Here is a 10,634-nt window from a genome sequence, read left to right on the forward strand (position 1 = left end):
TGAATGTATCCCTTCAATCTGCTTTGTAATCATCAAAATCAATCTAGGAGCAACAAAAAGCATTAAGTGCAAATAACAAACAATTGCATTAACAAAGAAAATTAATACAAGATTCTGGAATTGAAATTAAATCCAAGCTACATCAGGTACCCTAGCTAGAAATTTAGCTTTTCATCATATCAAAATCAAACTCAAGTTTACTTGAATAAAACTCCAAAATCATCCTAACAATGAGTTCTAAAAAATAAATGCAAAGTAAACAAGAGAAAGAATTAAAAACTCTGAAGGAATTGCAGAGCCGAATGAATCCTCTCTTCAAATCTTCCAGATACTCCAAACTCTCCTTGCTTGATCTCTAGCTTTCAAAGATGATTCTCCTCCCCTTCCTGCTGGTGTTTTAGGATCCTTAAATAGGGTTAGGGCTAGGGTTCAGGTGATATTTTTCTCATGATTTTATTCTATATATCATTCTTTTTATTTGGTATAGAATCTCTCCTCCTTTGGATAGGCTTTAAGCAACCACCAGCCATCTACTCCTTATGCTGCCCAAATTTTTTGATTTTATTATGATTTCCATAGTAAAAGAGGAAAGGAGGCATGGTTAATTAGAGGAGAAGAATTTCTTCCTTTCTGGGTCCACAAAATCTGCAAAACAAGGTAAGGTTTCGGCTGCCCAAATCAAGTTTTCCAAGAATTAGTTTCAATTCTTTCTCAGTTTGCTCCTCATGCAGAATTAGTTTGGACTCTGATTTTCTTTCATTTAATTCTTTCCAAGATAGCTCTTTGTCACCCAAAATTAGTTGCCATATCAGATCTTTATGCCAAGAAACACTAAGAAGAATCTGGGTGTATCGGGTGTTTCTTGTTGTGTCCAACATTGTTACCAACTTCAACCTACTGTAGCCACCTCATCTGGAATCCAAATTTAATTCTGTAAATTATGTTCCTTTTTTGCTTCTCTCAAAATTCTGTAGGATCTAATCTTGCATAATTTGGGATCCTGTAGCTTGCCTTTTAGGGGTCCTCATACTAAAATATCCAGAATTTAGATTGGTTGACTAGATGGGAGAGATTATCTGCTTGATTTATTTTCTGCATCTCTAATTTCTTTTCTGACTGATGATGCCAAAAAGGATAAGGTTTGGGGTCCATTGATATCTTGATTTGGTTATTCTGCTTTGAGGTGGACTCTGATTTTGATGCAAGACCTGATAACTCCGGATGACAAACCCTGCTGAATCGGACTCAACCAATTTCACTTAATTTGACCTTTAAAATATGGTTAAGCCCAATTAGGTGTGATCTGGCTCAATTACCTGCAATTGACATAAAATATATCAGGTTCTTACATTTATTTAGTTAATTATTATATCAATTTCATCAAAATCATTAAAACTAATAATAATAATTACTATAAAAATGCAATACATCAAATACCCCCAAACCTAAGTTTTTGGTTGTCCCCAAGCAAAAGAAAAGTCCAAATAAAAAATGGAGAATCTCAAAAAAAATAATGCTAAAAATTTTATTTAACATTAATATACTCAAAATCCATCTAGACACAAAAGAGTAATACCCAAATGCCATGGCTTAACCACCCCAACTCAAAACCGAAAGGCAAACCCACAAGCTAACTATTCCAAACTCATTCATACTCAAACAAAATTACGCACAATCAATAGCTACCCTGCTTCCTTTAGATTTTAATAAAATAATTCGGTTCAAATATCCAATCCTGAATGCAAAATCCTATCAGCCCATCTCCACTAGTGCAAACAACGTACTCAAGAGATCAATAGGACTTTTTCGGGTAAAAAAAAATGGAAAGCAAGCAACAAGAATGATGGTTATGGTCACATAAGTGAAAATAAATTAACCACAATAAATCAGAGCATACTCAATTACTTATGCTTTACATCCCTTCCTTTATTTATTTTATTTTATACTTTTAGAACAGCCTATACACTTTGGCACTCTTCCTTAAGTCATCATTTGCCTTTTTACGCGAATACCGACATTGGTGATGAAGGCACCCGGTTACTCAACAAGTCATATACTCAAAGTATTTGCATACTCATAATTCAAGTCACTGTTTGACGTAAAAGCAAACATGGGGCTCATGAATGCTCCTAGTTACTAGGCAACTTGAAACAGCGGAGTAGATTGTGCTTTTTTTTTTCTTCTTCTTCTTTTTTTTTTTTTTTTTTTTTGAAGGGAAGGAAAACTAAAAATTCAGTATGCTCTAACCATTATAATCAATTTATTCTCAAAAAATATGAACAGTAGATATGAGATAGGATGAAAAGAAAATACAAGGGGTCAAAAAGGATATGCCAAAGGAATGCTTATATCATTTCTCCCAAGTAAATTGTCTACATTTTATTGCAACAAAGATCACAAATAGGATTGGTGAAGCAAAGTAACTATCTCCTATACGAGATTTTATTTAAGTATTTACAAGTTTAAAACAGTCAATCTCTGAATTTGACTTCCAAATTTAAAGCTAAGATAGCCAAACAATAACACAAAAGTAAAATTGTCCCCCTCTATATCCTTACAAGTGATCAATGAATCAACATTCTAATTTTTTTTTTAATAAAATTTTATTAAAAAATAAAGATAAAGATGCAAACATAATGGCAATCCTATATTATTAACACGAAATGCTCATGCAAATGCACCCCCAAATCTGAATTGAACATTGTGCTCAATGACAAGATCATCATCACAATACATATCATAGCAAGGCATTCTTAAAGGTTAGGGGTACTCCCCTTTGTAGCGTGCCTATGCGCTTGTGTGAGTTTGCAACTCGTCCTCAGTCATTTCATCTCTCTTATCTTCTTCAATGTGCCTATAAAAAGTGAACAACGTCCATTCAAACCTTGAAAATATAGTGAGAATTAAAATTGACTCAAAAAAAATAAAAAAAATTTTGCTTGGGTTGCCTCCCAAGAAGCGCTAGTTTATAGTCGTTAGCTTGACTATCCCAATGCATTATGTCAGTGCTATAGAGGTTTTTGGTTGCTCAAATCCTCCATCTATGTATTCCTTCAACCTTTGCCCATTGACTTTGAAGGTCCTATCACCACTCTTCAGCTCAACAGCTCCATGTGGAAAAACTTGTATAATCTCAAATGGACCTGACCACCTAGACCGGAGCTTGCCTGGAAATTGCTTTAGGCGAGAGTTATACAGCAACACCTTTTGTCCTGCTTGAAATTCATGCCTCATAATATGTTTGTCATGCCATCTTTTCGTTCTCTCCTTGTAAATTCTTGCATTTTCATATGCATGGAGGCGGAACTCATCAAGTTCATTAAGCTGTAATAACCTTTTCTCCCCAGCAGCTTCCATATTGAAATTTAGCAACCTAGTTGTCCAGTAAGCTCGATGCTCTAGCTCCACAGGTAAATGGCATGCTTTTCCATAAACTAGACGATATGGGGACATCCCAATTGACATTTTGAATGCTATTCTATATACCCATAACGCATCATCTAATTTTAGGGACCAGTCCTTTCTTGATGAGTTGACAGTAGTCTCCAATATTCTTTTAATTTCACGGTTGGAGATCTCTACTTGTCCACTTGTTTGAGGATGATATGGTGTTCCTACACGATGAGTAACACCGTATTTTATCAATAGAGAATCCAAATAACGATTACAAAAATGCTTACCTCCATCCGTGATGATAGCTCTTGGAATACCAAAGTGTGTGAATATGTATTTCTTTAAGAACTTGAGCACACTCTTGGCATCATTAGAGGGAAGTGCTATTGCCTCAATCCATTTGGATACATAATCCACCGCCACCAGGATGTATTGATTTGAATGACAAGGTAGAAAAGGCCCCATAAAATCTAATCCCCACACATCGAACAGTTCTACTTCAAGGATATTGGTTAGTGGCATTTTCTGTCTAAAAGAAATATTTCAGTTCTTTGACATTGGTCACAAGAAGAAACAAAAGCAATAGCATCTTTAAACAGGTTAGGCCAATAAAAACCACACTGTAATACTTTAGCAGCTGTTTTGTTGGGTCCAAAATGGCCTCCACACTCTAATGAATGGCAGTGTTTTAAAATATTTTTAATTTCATCATCAGGCATACATTTCTTAATAAGCTGATCTGGACAATACTTATATAAATATGGATCCTCCCAAAAATAATATTTTGCATCATGTAAAATTTTTTTTTTGCTGGTAATTAGATTCGGAGGAATAATATCACATGCCTTAAAATTAACAATATCAGCATACCAGGGTGTACTAGATGTGAGTAATGCAAATAATTGCTCATCAGGGAATGACTCATTAATGGGTACCTCAGTGTTCTCAATTTCTTTACTTAACTCTAATCGAGACAAGTGATCTGCTACAAGATTTTCTGCTCCTTTCTTATCCCTAATCTCCAAGTCAAATTCCTGCAATAAGAGCACCCAACGAATTAGTCTCGGTTTCGCATCCTTCTTTTCAAGTAAATATTTAATTGCTGAGTGATCAGTATAAACTATTGTTTTTGCTCCTATAAGATATGGCCTAAATTTATCAAAAGCAAAAACAATGGCGAGCAACTCTTTCTCTGTGGTGGCATAGTTCAACTGTGCATTATTCAGTGTTCGACTCGCATAGTACACCACATGAAGTCTATTCTCCTTTCTTTGTCCCAAGACTGCTCCTATAGCATAGTCGCTTGCATCACACATGAGTTCAAATGGTAGATTAATTCCAGTCAGGTGCAGCGATGATAGGAGCTGAGATTAATTCTCTCTTTAATCTGTTAAAAGCAACCAAACACTCATCAGTAATTTTAAAAGGCGCATCCTTGATCAATAAATTACAAAGAGATTTGATAATTTTAGAGAAGTCTTTTATAAATCTTCTATAGAAGCCAGCATGCCCTAAGAAACTCCTCACTCCTTTAACAAATTTGGTGGTGGTAATTTTTAACGACCTCCACCTTTGCTTTGTCTACTTCTATCCCTCTAGATGAAATCTTATGGCCTAAAACTACTCCTTCCTGCACCATAAAATGACATTTCTCCCAGTTCAACACAAGATTAGTTTCTTCACAACGCTGTAGAACTTGGGAGAGGTTAGTCAAACACATATCAAAAGAAGGACCAAAAACTGAAAAATCATCCATAAAGATTTCAATGAATTTTTCAACCATATCAGAGAATATAGACATCATACATCTTTGAAAATTGCAGGTGCATTACATAACCCAAATGGCATTCTCCTATATGCAAATGTTCCATATGGACAAGTAAATGTAGTTTTTTCTTGATCCTCAGGTACAATAGAAATTAAAAATATCCTGAATAACCATCTAAAAAATAGTAGAAGGGATATCCGGACAATCTCTCAAGCATCTGGTCAATAAAAGGCAAAGGAAAATGGTCCTTTCGTGTGGCTTTGTTTAACTTCCTATAATCAATACACACACGCCAACCAGTGACTGTTCTAGTGGGTATCAGCTCATTTTTATTATTTGTAATAACAGTCATCCCCCCTTTCTTAGGAACTACTTGAACAGGACTCACCCAACTACTATCAGAAATAGGGTAGATAATTCCTGCATCAAGTAACTTCATTACTTCAGCTCTAACTACTTCCTTCATATTAGGATTTAACCTACGTTGATGCTCAATTGAAGGTTTGTAGTTTTCTTCCATTAAAATTTTATGCATGCATATACTGGGACTAATTCCCTTAATATCATCAATAGACCAGCCTAATGCTCTCTTATGCTTTTTCAACACATGCAACAATTTTTTCTCTTGTTCAGTAGACAAATGAGCAGATATAATGACAGGAAAAATAGATGAGTCTCCCAAGAATGCATATCTTAAGTGAGAAGGGAGCTGCTTAAGCTCAAGCTTGGGGTTTGGCTTAGCCTCTACTGAATCCTGTATTTTCTCAACATCATTTAATACATCAACATGCTGTTTATTTTTAACACCATCAATCAAGTCATATTCAGAATTGTCAATTATTTACTAACAAATTTATTAATCACATCTAATCTAAAACATTCATCATTCTCAAGAGATATTTAGAAGAATTAAGCACGTTAAAAATTATCTCTTCTTGTCCCACTCTTAAAGTAAGCTTACCTCATGGACATCTATAAGTGCCTTGCCAGTTGCAAGGAATGGACGCCCCAATATCAAAGGAACCTCTCTATCTTCCTCCATATCCAAGACAATGAAATCCACTGGGAAGATAAATTTGTCCACCTTGACTAATACATCCTCCACTATGCCTTTAGGATATGTCACCGATCGATCAGCTAGTTGTAATGAGACACTGGTCGGTTTCACATCCCCTAGTCCAAGCTTCCTGAAAACAGATAAAGGCATTAAGTTAATGCTAGCACCTAAATCGCACAATGCTCTAGTGAATTCGATATTGCCAATATTGCATGGAATTGTAAAACTCCCTGGATCCTTTAATTTTGATGGCAACTTGTTCTGAATGATTGCACTGACTCTTCGGTGAGTATGACTGTCTCATGGTCCTCTAGCCTTCTCTTTTTGGAAAGGATGTCCTTCAAGAATTTGGCATAGCTAGGCATCTGAGCTAATGCCTCTGCAAATGAATATTTATGTGTAGTTTCTTGAAGACCTCCAAAAACTTCAGAAAGTTCTTGTCATCCTTACTTTGCTTGAGCCTTTGAGGAAAAGGAACTGGTGGATTGTAGGGCTTTACTGGCTCTTCCTTTTTCTCTTTTAGCTTCTCTTTGACCATAGTCTCTTCTTGAGTTTGTTCCTTTACTTGTTCTTTAACAGGCTCTTTCCCTTGTGTTCCCCTAGTTGTTTTCCACTCCTCAAGGTAATTGTCTTCACATGCTCCTTCGGGTTCGTTTCAGTATTGCTAGGCAATGACCCTTGAGTTCTGTTAGCTACCTGTTGGCGAACTGTCCCATTTGTATTTCCAAGTTTTTAATGGCAGCTTGCTGGTTTTGAAAGTTTGCCTTAGTCTCACCCATGAAATCAGTAGTGGCCTTAGTGAGAGTTGCAACCAATTCTTCCAGATTAGACTTCTTTTCTTGCTGTGGAAAACCAGGTGGTCCTCTATTCTGATAATTTTGTTGTTGCTGTTGATTTCCCCAGGAAAAATTTGGATGGTTCTTCCAGGCAGGCGTGTAGGTGTTTGAGTATGGATTGTTCTGTTGCCTTCCTTGGTTTGCCACATATTGCACTTGTTCTTGTACTGGAGGCATGAATGAGCTGTCAATCGGGCAATCTCGAGTAGCATGTTGCCCAGTACACATCTCAAGGTCTGCACACAAGTATTGACAGCATTAATAGACAAATGATCTAATTTTTTGAAAAGAGTGTCTACTTTTGCATTGAGTGCAGTAATAGCGTCTATCTCATGAACCCCAGCAGGTTTCCTCGCCATGTTTCTCTTATTGGGCCATTGATAATTGTTGTTGGCCATTTCCTCCAAAAGATCATAGGCCTCATCAAGCGACTTCCCCATCAATGAACCTCCAGCAGCAGCATCAATATTAATTCTGGTATGGTTGTTCAGCCCATTGTAGAAGGTTTGCACAACCAACCATTTAGGCAGCCCGTGGTGTGGACACCTCCTAAGCAGATCCTTGAACCTTTCCCAGGCTTCATATAAGGTCTCCATGTCAAATTGCACGAAGGTTTGGATATCAGTCCTCAACTTGCAGTCTTAGCAGGTGGAAAGAATTTTGCCAAAAATTTTTGTGCTAAGTCATTCCAAGTGGTGATCGAGCCAGCAGGAAGAGACTGTAACCATGCTTTAGCTTTGTCTCTAAGTGAAAACGGGAACAATCTTAGCCGAATTGCATCATCTGACATTCCATTATGCTTAAGGGTATCACATATCTCCAAGAAGTTTGCAATGTGCGTATTAGGGTCATCATTGGGCAATCCTCCAAACTGAACTGCTGTCTGGATCATTTGGATCAAAGCAGGCTTGATCTCAAAGTTGTTTGCTTGCACAGGTGGTCTTGTGATGCTAGATGAAGCTCCATTCACGGTAGGCATGGCATAATCCCGCAGTGCCCTGGGGTTTGCCTCTCTAGCAATCTCATTATTTCCTACTAGGATTACTTCTCTCCTTGGATCTTCAGCCATTTCTGGATCTACTTTTGCCTCAGATTTCTTCCCTTCTCTGACTGCTTTAATATTTTGTTTACAAGTGCGTTCAATTTTTGACTTGAAATGGGGTTTGATTCAATTCTCACAAGTCGACCCGATTCTCTTTTCCAAGTTGTAATTTTGAAAGATTATTATCTTTTTTTTTTTTTTTTTTTTTAAGAAGAGAGAAGAGGAAAGAGAGAGAAAAGAGTGCTAGAAATGAGTCCTAAGGAGTCCTAAATCTAGAGATGAAAGAGAAGAGTGTTTTAATTAGGTTTAAATTTTAATGGCAAACAAGTTAGCACAAAATGGACTTTCTATCCTAGGGTTAACCTAGATCTAGACAGCTCCTAACTGTTCCAAGATCGCCTTCAAGCACTCCAAGCCCAAAACTGACTAACTGTCTCGGCCAGGTAAGTGTAAGATGTGGGAGGTCCCCTGCTTGTTGCTTTCCTTAGACACCAATTGAGTTGGCCAGGTCAGACAACAGAGCCAATTGAAAACCACCTTCTTAAACCACTTGCCTTAGACACCGAGCAATTAATCAATTCGAACCCGGTCTAACTTTAGGGCTTTCTTGTCCTATTAAGCTCGAATATCCTAGGGCTAACGTTTAATTGATTTTAGATTAAGGTCTAGGTTATGCAGGATGAAGGATATGATTTTTGGGCTAAGGAAGGGTGATCAAATCCCCACCTTATCTGATTAATAGGTTAAGTGCCCTTAAAGTTAATTATGGAGATGCAATGCAAAGCAACAAGATGTCCAATCAAGTTTGATTTTTTTTTTTTTTAATATTTTTGGTTATACTATATTAGTTAAGCGTTATGAAATGTCAGTGATTTTTTTTTTTAAATATCTAAAAAAATAAAATATCTAGATTACTAGTAAAATCAACTATTTTTGATATTAAAGCACCAGTCCCCGGCAACGGCACCAAAAACTTGATAGCCTATTTTGCAAGTGCACGAAATCGCTCAAGTAATATAATGATAAATAAGAGATCGTTTCCACGAGGACTGAGTTTAATTATCAAAAATGAATGCTAATTTTACTAATATCTAAACGATCGAAACTGAATGACAGTGGAAAATAAAATTAACTCTAAAGAACTCAATGAAAGCTGAATCAAAATTTGATTGATAAAGCACTAGGGTATATCTGATTTCACTTGACCAATTATCAATTCCAGCTATTTCGATTAATAATCCAAATTTAATTATTAATGCAAGGATAAATAATCCTAAATTATTTAATAATCTCTCCCGAGTCTTATTAAATATACTAATTAAAACCTATAATCTATCTTCTAATAGTAAAATAGATTTCAATTAGTTCAATAAGCACAGTGATTATTTCCAAGATCCCACAGGTCAAATCTTCTGCTCCCGCTCTAATTATTATTCCGATGATGTTTGTTATTAACTCCAATTTATAATCTTCCTTTCCAGTACCAATTATAAATCAAAATCAATCAAGTACTAAAGATAATAATACTTAAAAGCATTAAGTGCAAATAACAAACAATTACATTAACAAAGAAAATTAATACAAGATTCTGGAATTGAAATTAAATCCAAGCTACATCAGGTACCCTAGCTAGAAATTTAGCGTTTCATCATATCAAAATCAAACTCAAGTTTACTTGAATAAAACTCCAAAATCATCCTAACAATGAGTTCTAGAAAATAAATGCAAAGTAAACAAGAGAAAGAATTAAAAACTCTGAAGGAATTGCAGAGCCGAATGAATCCTCTCTTCAAATCTTCCAGATACTCCAAACTCTCCTTGCTTGATCTCTAGCTTTCAAAGATGATTCTCCTCTCCTTCCTGCTGGTGTTTTAGGATCCTTAAATAGGGCTAGAGCTAGGGTTAAGGTGGTATTTTTCCCATGATTTTATTCTATATATCATTCTTTTTATTTGGTATAGAATCTCTCCTCCTTTGAATAGGCTTTAAGCAACCACCAGCCATCTACTCCTTATGCTGCCCAAATTTTCTAATTTTATTATGATTTCCATAGTAAAAGAAGGAAAGGAGGCATGGTTAATTAGAGGAGAAGAATTTCTTCCTTTCTGGGTCCACAAAATCTGCAAAACAAGGTAAGGTTTCGGCTGCCCAAATCAAGTTTTTCAAGAATTAGTTTCAATTCTTTCTCAGTTTGCTCCTCATGCAGAATTAGTTTGGACTCTGATTTTCTTTCATTTAATTCTTTCCAAGATAGCTCTTTGCCACCCAAAATTAGTTGCCATATCAGATCTTTGTGCCAAGAAACACTAAGAAGAATCTGGGTGTATCGGGTGTTTCTTGTTGTGTCCAACATTGTTACCAACTTCAACCTACTGTAGCCACCTCATCTGGAATCCAAATTTAATTCTGTAAATTATATTCCTTTCTTGCTTCTCTCAAAATTCTGTAGAATTTAATCTTGCTCAATTTGGGATCCTGTAGCTTGCCTTTTAGGGGTCCTCACACCAAAATATCCAGAATTTAGATTGGTTGACTAGA

This window comes from Elaeis guineensis, chromosome 2 (assembly GCF_000442705.2).
Source record: "Elaeis guineensis isolate ETL-2024a chromosome 2, EG11, whole genome shotgun sequence".
Classification (NCBI taxonomy): domain Eukaryota; kingdom Viridiplantae; phylum Streptophyta; class Magnoliopsida; order Arecales; family Arecaceae; genus Elaeis; species Elaeis guineensis.